Consider the following 12,929-nt stretch of genomic DNA (forward strand, 5'->3'; position numbering starts at 1 on the left):
TTTATTTTATTTTATTTTATTTTATTTTATTTTATTTTATTTTATTTTATTTTATTTTATTTTATTTTATTTTATTGTTTCTCTTTCAATCTCTCTTTTTCCCTCTTTTACACTCTCCCCCTCCCACCCCCCTCCCCACCCCCAGCGCTCAGGCTAAGCCATAACACCACTTTGGCAAGCTGTACTGTCAAAATAAGTTGGAGTCAAGGAACCTGAGCTGTTTTTCAGTACTGATGTAATTATAGCCCTTGGGGACCTCGGCTGAGAGTCAGAGCCCATCTCTGAGCAGAGCAGCTGCTCCAGTGCAGGGCAAAGCTGGAAGTACCAGGGTGGACGTCCAACATGGGTGATGATTTGGTGAGGATAAGATCTGGAAAAACAGCAAGCAGGATACAGAACATCTCCCTGGAGCCAGGTGCTCCAATAGTTGTGCCTCAGCCCTTGCTTAATGCAGAGCCCAGTGGCCTATATTTGCAAAAGCCGGTGGCAAACGAGATGAGAAAGCTCTGGGTATTTCAGAGCAGTCACAAACTTTCATGATAAGAGATGTGCAGAGAGGTAAGGGAATGCGTGCACAGCGGCGGGCTGTGTAACACCAGAAGGCACTACAATACTGACTAGAAGAAAGCAGATATCCAACATGCAACCCCCACGGGGATCCGTCTACGCTTCCAGCATAATGATCGCTCAGAGTCAGTGCTCTTGTCACTAGCCTGGCAGATAACCTCTTGCCTTCTCCCTTCTCGTATGCCTTAGCTGCAGGCAGGATGCGACCCTTGCAGTGCGGGCACACTGTACCTACACTGCCCAGTGCTTGGCAAGCAGGTGCCTGGACGCAGCTCCTGCTATAAAAATCTGACTGAAGCCAGGCTTCTGACTGGCAAGGAAGAAATGCCCGTCTTCTTTTCCCTTTCACCATTTTCAGGGCTGCACGCAGCAAACCAAACCTTTTTCTAAGTGCGGAAGCGCAGCCTGCAGAGTTTGGTGATGGAGAGGGCAGAGCAGGGCCCTGCTCCTGCCGAGTGTTTCTAGCAGTTTGTTTCTGGCTTGTTGTTCTGAAAATGCCTTGAGCTTTTTGTTCTTTCACTGTTGCTAAAGGTGGCAGACAAGCCAGCACTGTTATTCTGCCAAGGGAGAGGAATAGAAATAAAAATAATAACCATGTGCCTTCACCGTGGCTTGGAGTCACGGGAGGGAGTACAGATTAAAGGGGGACCTGGGACCTGGTCTGCTGCCACCCCATCCGAGTTCAGAGGACTCTGTAACATTTTAAATACCAAATACAGCTTCAAGTAGTCTGATGAAGCCTGATATTTCCCCGTCAAATACACAGGATAACATGAGCCAAAGCCCTCCCTCTGCACAGGTCTGGGTTATATTTGTAAATGGGCAATCAGCTGGTGTTCCTCTCCTTTTCAAAGTCCCTAACCCAGGATATCGCATGCAGACCTCGCTTCACCTGGCAACACGGACACCTACAGCAGAGCGAGCTATTTTGACTTCTGTAGACATCGGAGAGAAACAGATACCTCTGGTGTGCAATTCATCCCGTGCCGAAGCCCAGCAGAGATGAAATGAATCATGCCCTTGATGTGCCCCTTTTCTCCTTGGCCAGGAAAGGCAGCCTGCAGGCAGACAAACAGCACGGCGGCATCCAGATGGAAGAGGGGAGGCTCTCCAGGCATCCCAAGGGAGACATCCCAAAATGAAGGCAACCAGAAAGGCTCATTTGGGAACCTTTACCCACATTTGTACAGACAGCAAATGCCGTTCCCCGGTTGTTTAGCTATTAAACCACGCTTGTGGTGCAGCCTCCCAGCACATTCTCCTTTCCCTGGGGAGAGGCCATGCCTCGAGTGGTGCCCACTGCTGGCCTGGGCTCCAAGTATCCTCCACCCCAGCCCCACAGGGACCTGATCAGGATCACCTGGCTGCTCTTCTGCTGGCCTCATGATGGAGCCAGAGCAGCACGAGGACGTGGCACCGGGTGCCAGGGGAGCCTACCTGCCAGGGAAGGGGCGTGAGCGCCTGTGCAGCTCACTGTAATTTCTCTAATGGCTTTCTTTGGCTTGATAGATATTGAAGAAAGCTTGTTGCCGGGGCAATTTCCATGGAGAGATAATAAGAGATCATTTTCAAGTGAGCGAAACTTTAATGGCACATTGTGGTAATGAGGCAGCAAGGAGAGTAATGACCGGAGACCTCAGAGTGCGAGCACATCACGCGAGGGGGGAGGACTCGGAGTTCACTGCTTGAGGCAGACATTTGAGGCCTGATCTTTGTCCCCTTGAAGTCAAGGCTGGAGTTTTGCTGCTAGCTACAGGGAGAACAAAATTAAGATGTACATGCTGGTAAAGGGGCTGGGTGGCTCCACGGAGTTGCAGGAAGACCCTGGTAAGGCTCAGGCACCAAGCACTCCAGCATCCTCCTCCTGCAGAAGAGAGGCTGAAACAAAAGCCAAGGGAGAGCTGGATAATCCTGTGCACAATTCTGTGCTTCCCTTCTGAAACCAACAGGAAATGTTTTAACCTGTGTGCTAAGAGGCTGTGTTCCTGGACGAGAGGTAAGGCTGTACAACAGAGGGTGAAGGTGCCATCTGTTTTAAGCTCTGGACATCTCCAGAAATCTGCAGAAAGCAGGTCTGAAATTCAGGAGTGGTAGTGCTGGAGGGTTGGTGAGCAGAGATCTTGTGTTTTTGCCTTGTCAGGTCTGAATCTCAGGTAAACCTAAGAAGATTTGCCCAGGAACTGACATGCAGAAGAGTGTGGATGTCCTGCCTCCACCTGAAGGCACGGAGGTGTTTCGTATCTCTCATGAATTCCCTGAATTCATCTCTGCAACCTGGTTTTGGCCTTCCCCTTGAGGAGGTCCCTTCATCAGCTACTTCCTAAGGGCAGCCAGAGCAAGTTGTTGTTTACCTCCCCCCCAAAGAAGGAAGGTGAAGGGTCTGCTTCTCTCCAGCCTCGTTAACAGTTGTTTCATTAATCACAGCTTTCTCTTCAAAACCAGAGACAATCTGTCCAATTAACATTAAAGCTCTGGCAGTCGCCTGCGACGCGGGGAACTTTGCAAGCAGCACTTTGACAACCGTCGCTAATAAGTCTAAAATTTCAAAAGCTGCTTGCAAACAAAACAGCCCGGTCGCACCTCGTTAGTGCCCTGTGCCGCCTGTTTTCACGAGCAGCAGAGCCAGCCTCCTCCCTACTCGCTTTTATGCTGGATCTCAGCAGAGCCCAGGTCCCAAAATACTTCTCCTGCAGACCTCCGTCCACCACATCCCAGGGTTACCTGGGCAAATCCCTTCTCCTGCAGTGTGTCCCCCACCAGGCTTCAACACTGGACCACACCTGGAACAGCTCCTACAACACAGAGCTGTAAGTCAGAAAGAATCAGCACATTGAGGTGGTCCCACATAAAAGATCATTAATAAGAGCCCGTAGGGGTCATGCCATGGGAGAAAAGAAGAGTAGAAGTAGTAAGTAGTGGAGGAAAAGTTACCAAGTTAACTGGAAGCCTCTTAGTCTAACCTTGGCTCAAGATTTCAAAGTGAATTTTGAAGGAAAGAGCAATTAAATACCCGGAGATAAAGAGGAAATGAGATAAGATGCAACATGGGTTTACAAAATGTAGATTGTGTCAGACGAACACGATAGCTTTGTTTTGATAAGATACTTGATTTTCTAGACAAAGGAAATGCTGCCGATCTCCTTTATCTAGGCTTCAGAAAGGTATCTGATAGGTGCCATGCGGGAAATTATTAGTGAAGCTGGAGGAAATGAGGATTAGTAAACTGTAAGGTGAGGTGCAACCCTCAGGAGGGAATTTACTAGAAGAGTTTCTCACAGAACACCTTTGGAACTGATCTTCTTTTCTTCTTGTGTATCATCTCGGCAGTGAGAGCACAATCCTGAAGCTGAAATCCCCCAGTGACACAGCACTGGAAGTTTTGTTAATACAGAGGAAAATGAGAATGCAAGACTGTAAGAACTAAATGACCTTGAGAATAAGAATAACAGAAATGAGATGGAAAACAAAAAGTTTGAGATGACAGGCCATGAATCTGAGGACTTGCAATAGCCTCAGATATAATTTAGAAGATGGTGAGCAGCAAATGACCAAGGAGGAGCTCTGTGTGCTCTGAGTGGCTGCAGACTAACCGAGATGTCAGCCACAGAAAGGCAAATGATATTCTTGGATGTATCAGAAGGGGTACTTCAGCAAATAAAGGTTAAAAATGATGTCATTGACTGTGGGTCTTGGTTTTTAAGGTCAAGATAAGCTTAACCTTCCAGGAATGCAGAGGAAGGCTGGAAGCTGATCTAGAAATGGAAAGCAGATCACAGAGAGGGGAGCAGAAGAGTCAGGAACAGCATGTTTTATGCAGTAGAACACAGGTTGATATGGGTGAAACCCCAGAGAGGTATAAGAGCTCTGTGAGCTGAGGGAATAATGGTGCTGAGGCACCCATGGCAGGAACGTGGTCAGACAAGAATTAGGAAAGCAGGTTCCCTGCCAGCTGGTGGAAGCTGCAGGGACAAGAGGAAACGTTTTGGGGTCTGAGCTTTTCCTTTCATGCCTGCAATGACAAGGACTGGCCTTGCCAACCCAGGAGATCCCTGATATTCGAGTGTTCCCAGGCAGGGCACTTCTCCCTTGAGTCCTTCCCAGTATTCTGGCCAGCTTTCTCAGTCCTGATGCCCCTGCCAGAAAGCCAGTACATCAACGTGGGAAACTGAAGTTACGATTGCAGCCCATGTGGGAACATCTCAGCTCTAAAGCAGCCAGGTCAGGTAACAAAATCAGGGAAACCAGATCAGCAGGAGAGTTAACATGGTGTAAGAACCTGAGCTACCTGACCGGGCTCCTGGTGATCTGCTTGCTATCCTGCACTATCATATTTTTACTCCTTTGGTTAGCATTCCTTTCCTCCTAACTTACATCAATGTATTAGACATACACATCTCCGTTTTGCTGACTAAGGATGCCTAAAGATGTTAAGCTGCCATTTGCAATCAGGTTTGCTGATACAATTTGTGCAGAGCATGTTTTCCCCGCCTGTCTGTTGCTCCTGCATTAGACTCGTTCTAACCAGCACTTACTTTTTTTTTTCTTTTGCTTTATATTTGCCTCATTTTCAGGCCTTTTGTGAAACTGGGACAAGTGCTTTCTGATGAACCAGCTATAGATTTGAGGACCTTGCTGAGAAGGCTATTTACTGGGTGGGTATGAGCTGGGCTTAAACTTAAAGGAACCATTAATGCCTTGTCCGGCACGGGGCTATCACACGTGTCACAGCTTTGATTATTGCTGTATGCCGTGCTGGGAGGTCAATGTGAGATGAATGAAGATTGGGAAACAGTCAGATTTGAGCAATCAAGGTGATATACCCTTGGAAGGGGGTGGGAGGGAGAGAGGGGAAGGTGATCTGGCAGGGTTTCTTCTCAGTTTTGGACCAGCAGCACACGTTATAATTTCATGTAGAAGCTGGCATTCTTCATGTTTAAGATTTTTTTTTTTTTAATGAAGTTTTGTCCCCTAGTGTGATTTTTGCATTAGCAGTAGCCAGACATTGGGCAATCTGCAGGGCCCTAGGGAAGGAAGAAGCAGGAGCTGTGTGTTCAGGGTTGTCAGTGACTTGTTGCCTCTTAAAAAATGCCAACACACCAGTCTGCAGTGGATTGGCATCATGCTGTGGACACGGGCTCTACCTGTCCACCTTCACTACCACTGTAACGTGCATGCTGGAGCAGCTTGTCCTTCTGATCTATGTGATGTATGTTAGGAACTCTGCTGAACCGTAATTGTCATTGTTATTTTCCTTCTCTGCAGCTCCTGACCCAAGTTCGTTTCACACAGAGCATAGGAGGGAGGCTGGTGGGCAGGATTTGGCCTGGGGGATGGTGGTTTAGCCTCAGAGGGGATGGAGATGAGCAGGTAGGGCAGCAAGTGACACCTGTGCTCCTGTGCTACCTCTCCTCAGTCCACTCTTGCCATCCACCCTAAGAAATGCCATAATCCCTGATTGTCAGAGTAGGACACTGAGGCACAGCGATTGAAAGCAGTGGGCCCAAAGTCAAGGTTTACCGCTGTGAAAAGTATTCAGGAGTTTTTAGCACGTAGTGCTTTATTCAACATGACGTGAGAGTCAGGCTATCCAGGCTCAGTGTCTGCATGACAGGAGCGCCCTTCCCTGCCCTGTCCAAGGTGGCCAGCACATAGCCAAGTGCTCAGTGACCTGTATCGCCCCTCCTGGCCCCAGCAGCTCAGAAGACCTCCTTAGAGAGGGTTTATATGGGGAAGACACCTCTGCTAAGGACCAAGTCCTCTTTCAGACACATATGTAGAGTGTCAGGCTTAATTTCCCCGTCTGTGCTGAGCCCCCTCCCTTCCTGTGGGATCACCACTTTGGCAGGTTGATGGTGAACCTCTGAGTGTCAGTATTTGTTCCTTCCAGAAAAGGTCAATGCCCGGCACTTCTGGGCAATGGCACCACGACCTTTTCAAAGCATGGACAGATGGAAGTGGCTCTGTGGAGAAAGGCCAGGGCAGGAGGGCAGCTGGCAGCTTTTCTGGAAGTCTATTTAAGTGGCAGAACATAAAAGTCTCCCAAACCCACACACATTTGTGCACATTTTTGGTGTGATTTTGGACATCTTGGTTTCAGGACAAGACACAAAAGTCTTTGCTAACTGTCTGAACTCAGTGAAAAGCCTATCTCACTACCCCACATGTTTAGAGAGAGGTTCAGGCCCAAATGCACAGCTGAATTGGGTCCAGATCTGGAGCTGATCCAGAGATGAAGAGAACAGACAAAGCAGATCCAACGCCCTCAAAAGCGCACAGTTGGGGAAAATTGCCTTACTGGCCAAATGAGATAAAGCGTGGAGTAAGTTTAATTTCTGTGTTACATTCTTGTTAATAACAATATCTAATTAAGGCATCTGGTGACAAGCTAATGGGCAGAAAAGGAAAAAAATCAAGCAGGCTTTATTGAATTTTTCTTTCAACTCCAGCTCTCTGGATTTGAATGAATCCATCATCGGAGACAGCCTTGTGTGTCTGAGTCTGCCTTCATCCCAGTAGTGTAAGTTGTAGCTTTATTGTCTAGGATCTATCCCTTAAAATTAAGCTCGTCATTCTTACGAAGATGATTGCTTGAAGGGGAGATTAACCTTTACGATGTGATGATGGAAGTTGTTGTTCATTTCAAGAGCCCATGAATATTACTGGGCGTAATGAAAACATGCAACAAGATCCCTATCCCTGCCTAGGAACTTTATGTGTTCCTAAATAAGAGATGGGTTATTTATCAACAGCTGAGCAGTTAGTTTTGTTTGTTACGTGCTGCACATTCCCTTTGCTCCTCTTCCCGCTGGCTTGAGAAAGAGACAACCAGGTTGTCCACAGCCTCTTGCAGAGGAAAAGCCCTTTGGCCTTTTCTTTCTGTTATCCTTTAATATGGCAAGCATCAGGGCTGTGCATATCAATATTGCAGGCTCTGGCCCCTCGGATTGTGTCTACACCACAACCCAAAGGTTTACCACTGGCTGCTGCAGGCAGACCAGAGTTAGCTGTGTGCTCGGGGAGGGAAGTAATGTTCCTAGGACAGTTCACCCATGGCAAATCTCAACCCTCACAAAAGGTTGTTTGAGTCCAGGAAGGACACAAATGCAGCCCTGACTAAACAGTTCTGTGTAAAACGACACTAAGTTGGTTTTGAGCTCCTCTGTATGTGATTGATCTCCTGTAACAGGACACGTGCAATTAACTGACAGCTCTGCTATTAATAAATATCCCTGAGAGTATGGATAAAGTGAATTGGGGTCTCTGTGGATTATTGCCTTTCTCCATCTGACACTTCTTTAGATGAATGACATGGAACAAAAATCTTAAGAGTATATAATTGAGTGTGTATTAGGGTTTATGAAGAGATTCCTACAATAACTGTCATGTTCCACCTGACGGAGTAGCTGTTATGTGAACATGCCAAAGTACCACTTTCCTTGCTACGATCTTTGTTCTCACTTGCTTTCTCTGCATTAGCTTAAAATCTCCTCCAGCCAGTGCCACTGAATGCAGCCTGAATAATGACTTGAGTGGAAAATAAGGACGGGAATAAAGAACGAGATGAACACTTAGTGTCAGAGGCCTCAAATTGAGCACCAAAGCAAAAGAAGGCCCACTGTTCCAGAGGCAGAGAGTTTCTGCTGCTTCCACCAGTGACAGCTTCTCTGGAAATCAGGAATATTGATTTTGTCCTATTGGAAACAGAAGACTCGGGCACAGCCGTGCCAGGTATTGTCAAGCCTCTGCTCCAAAGGGGGTGGCTAGATCAGGAGGATGAAGCACTGGAAAGAAAGGCACCAAGTAATAGGAAGTACTGAGGGGTCTCTGAGACTGCCCTGCATCAGTGGGAGAGGAGAAGATCTGCTTTCACAGTCCTGAGGGTCATGGTGTGTGTCTCTGTGCTCTCTGACAGAGGTGTTTGCTGCTCTCAACTACATCTTAACATGTGTTCGTTCTGATAAACTGAAGTCCTGTTGGGATTTAGGAGTGTTGGGGTGCTCTCATTAAAGGAAAGGTTCAGCTTACAAGCAGGTTTCTGCCCTGCAGGCTGGGAGCAGGGTTAATAACACAGGCACAAACCCTTCCCCTGGCCCAGCAGTGGCTGGTGGAGATACAGGCAGCCTGCCTACACCCGCCTATGGATGTGCATCCCGAGATGGTGTGCAAAAGGACACTCTGCCTTTGCAGCAGCAGCCAGCTCTCGTGTCCTTTCATGTCCAACAGCAAGGAGGAAGCTGTCTGTGCATCCCAGCCCTCCCTCCCCATCGCCAGCCCAGCCCTTTTTTCCATTGCTGCCCAGGATCTTTACATCCTATCTTCTTTCCCTGACCTCTTTTTCTGTCCTCCTTCCCTCACCATCATCCACTTGTCTCATACTCAAGCCTCTCACAGCTTGCATGCGGTGGGGCTGAGGGATGCTCCGTCACCTTCTGCCCCTCCACGCCCCCCCTGCCCTACTCCCCACTGATCTCTTACAGAAGACAGGTAACCTTAGCCAGAAATACACACGCCACGATTACGTTCCCCTTTTCAGCAGCTCCTTCCCCTCGCTTCTATCTGATGGAAATCGTGGGCAAGAAAAATCTATTATTACTCTCCAAATCATATCAAATATTTATCAGGGTAATTCTCTAGTTATCACCACCGATTGCAAGCCTTAGTCACGTAGTAAATCTTGTTAGTGTCATCTCTGGGAACGTGTCTCGTCTGTCTCCTCAGCCGAGTGCTGCATAAACCAGGTTGCCCCAGGGGGACTTGGCTTATGGGGAAGGCAGTGCAGAAGGAGCGGGCGCAGGCGATCAGAGATGGCCAAAGACTTCCCAAATCCCCTTGCTCCCAGGATGTGAGATGGGGGCTGGTCAGGATGGGGCTAAGGGGGAGCAGGCAGGTTGCATGTGGGAAGGGGAGGTCTGCTGGGTCCCAGCAGCTGATGCCTCCCTGATGTGCCAGGTCTCTGGTGCTAAGGCTCAATTCCGTGATTATTCTTTTGGTTTGAAGCAGCACTGTCCTGGGGGTTCTGTAAGTCAGGGCAACCTTGATATCTCTGCTAGCCATGCCAAGGACTCTCCCCTTCCACCTGCTGCATAAAGGACTAGCAAACGCAGATACTCTAGCTGGGCTTTTTTTGTTGTTGTTGTTGGCACCAAAATGTTTCCAGATTGTACCTATTTTTAAACTCTTTATTGGGTCAGATCTGGACAGCTTGGAGACTTCATCTCTTCCCTCTTTCTACCCCTGTGCACATAACTTATTGCTGCAAAGGGAAGAAAAGAGCAGCAAATTTCCTCTGCCAGAACCAATCAATCTGGCACCTGTCATCAGCATCAGAGCAGCTATAAAATATTTAATTTCTTAATGATGAATTGGCAGATTGTTTAAAAAAGACAACAAGGAAACAAAGAAAAGGAAACAGACACTCACAATCTGCAGTCACTCTCTCTGCCAGGCTAAGCCTTTGGAGCTGATAGCAGGAATGTGTTTTTCCACCCAAACTACCTGACAGTGCTGTCTATTAATAAAGCCCTACTGGCTGTTTTGGGGATGTTCCTGCTCATATAGTCATTGGACCCTTGACTTGCTATCCTAGAGTCCCACTACCAATTCCTGATGAGACTCAGTCTTCAAAGGAGCCTCTTTTCATAAAATAGAAAAAAAAAAAAAAATCCTCAATGGAACAGATCTTTCCTCCCTCATGTGCTGCTACTCCAGTATAAATAAAGGAGTGACCAGGCTGGGTCCAGAGCACAAGCCAAGTATTCTGTCTCCAGCAGTGACCAACAGAGGATGCTTTAGGAAATGTACAGGAATAGGTCAATCATGCAGTGCTATTTCTCTAGCAGCCTCCAGCAATCTACAGTCCAGGGAGATCTTTGTGTTTTCTAGCTCCAACTGGAATTTTCTTTCAACAAACTTGCCTAGTCATTTTTTTAAACTCATGAAAATTTTCAGCATCCACAAAATCTCCACTCAAGTAGTCCCATAGTTCTCCTGTACGAAGCTGTACATCTTATTTTATTTTCAGCATATCACCTACTAATTTAACTCAATGTTCCCAGATTTTGCATTAAAGAGACAGTGAAAAATCATTCTCTCTTCACCTCCCATCCCTTGGACATGTTTGGCTCACAAAACAGGGAGCAGCACGGAGATGTCTGGGCTAACAGAGATCAGAATTGGGAAGTCTGCAGTAGATAGGCTGATTTCCGAAGGAAGGTCAGCTGGAGTGTACCCAAGGATACCTTCTGCCTCTGGTACCTCTAGTTGTGAGCTTGGAGGGGAGCCTGAGTCCATACCCATATTATGGTACCCATCTATTTCTCTTTGCAAAGTTGGAAAATGATGGTGGTGGTGGTCTGATGCAGCTGCTCTGGAAAAGGGATGGCACAAAAACCAAGCTCCTCGGCTGAAGTTATATGGATTACTTACAGAACTTAAAAAATACATCCCTGTCCCCATATCAATTTATTCCCATTCCTCTTGCACCTGAGTAAATCCTCTAAATACATAGGCAAGCAAACTGTCTGGCCAAAAACCTCCTTTAACTGTAGCCTGTTCTAGTGGGCTTTATTGCAAACACAGTTATGTTTGTTTTGATGGTTTTCTTTGTTTGATTAACTTTCTAAGTTCTGTTATTGAAACATTTTAATTACAAGAATCACAAGGTTTCACTAAAGCAAATACAAACTTTTAGCCATCATATTTGTGAAGAAAAACCCTCCAAAGAGTTCTAAAAGCTCAGGAAAAGAAAAAAAAAAAAAAAAAAAACTGAAACCCTGAAGAAAAGATGAGGAAGCAAGCATTTATCATGGTTTATTATTTTTAAGTTGGTCTCATGATTTGAAGTGGTGACGCTCCGCAGTGGCGTGACCGAACCTACACTATTCATCTGGACTGGGGGAACACGCAGGGAAGTTTGGCAGACGCAAGTGGGTGGCTGGCAGCTTGCATGCGGAGCCTTCGTGCTTCCTCCTCTGCCTCTCCTTGCAGTGGGTGGGGAGCACGGGCTCCGGCAGACATCCACGGTGGGACTGAACATTTGTAGTTGGGTGGCAATGTCCAGTAGGTAGCACGGGACATGCAACTTCTTAGCTAAAAAAGCTCAATTCACCAAGAGATTTCTGGCACAGCCTTCAAGCTCTGTCTGCTCCAGCGGTTTGATTCAGCCCTCCTGCAGCCATCCTGTGTAAATATGCTAAACAAAAGCTCCCACTTGTAGGGGAAGGGCTTAACCCGCTTTCAAGAGGGGTCAGTGCAATTAAGAGCAGAGCCTGTCGTTGCCAGGAGCTGGTCTGTGATGGCAAACTGCTGCTTCAGACCTCCCCCATCCCTGCTGGCATGGGTTTGCTCTAGGGCAAAGCAGGATTTCCCTCAGCTCCTGTGCAAAGTCTCTGAACCACAGAAGGATGTTTTCCTATGCACCAAAGCACATTGCTCTCCTAAGGGCTGGTTGCTTTGGCACAGGGATAAGATGAAATCAAAGGCCTCTACTTTTGTGTCAGACAGCTCTTTTCCCCATTAACTCTAGATCTGTCTTCTACAGATGGTGTTTAAAGAGAAGTTTGCTCCATTGATCCTGCCTAATATCTCTTTGAATGTTTTGAATGGAAAACATCCCCTTATCTCTAATCAAAGCTGTGTTTTTATCTGCCTCTGGGCCAAAACATTGCAACAGGCTTGGCCCTTACAGGAGGACTGGATGCTGAGCAGAGAGGGGCTGCCTGCTGCCCTTCCAGGCATGGGGACAACCTGAAAACCAGCCTGTTCCCGCTGTGCCACCGGCTGCAGGCTTTTTGGGTACGCAAGGGGTAATTAGAAAGCAGCAATCCAGGAACTTTTAGCTAGGTGGTAGCTGATTGCAGCACAGCGAGTCTGAAGAGGAATCTCTTTCCCATCTACTAAAATAGATACCACCGCCAGCAAAAAAATTGGGAAGTGTGACTCAAAGCGGGGGAAGGAAGAGGGATAGGGCTGATGGGTAGCTAGACACCCACATCAGGAGAGCATCTAAGCAAAACTGCTTGCATCCTACCGTTGTCAACGTGATTTCAAATTAAGCATATGCTTAAGTAGAGAAGGTACCGAGAGAATAGTTAGTCGTAGGAAGTTTTTGGCTCACAGCAGTAGAAGACACATTAAGAGTGTTCTTGGGATGGACAGTCTCGGTACCCTTTCTACCACTCTGCTTTTCTATCAAGCTTTAGCAAAGACCATGAGGTTAAATAGACCCTGCTTTTCTTTCTCTCTTGTTGCCCAGAATCAGCCCTGGGGACTGGCCTGAGGGCATCCCTTGCCCTTGACTCCTTGCCAGGAGTGCCTAGCAGGAAACATTCCTCCAGATGGAGCAGGCTAGGAGAGGTAATGAA

Source organism: Anas platyrhynchos, chromosome 18, assembly GCF_047663525.1.
Source record: "Anas platyrhynchos isolate ZD024472 breed Pekin duck chromosome 18, IASCAAS_PekinDuck_T2T, whole genome shotgun sequence".
In the NCBI taxonomy this organism is placed as follows: Eukaryota; Metazoa; Chordata; class Aves; order Anseriformes; family Anatidae; genus Anas; species Anas platyrhynchos.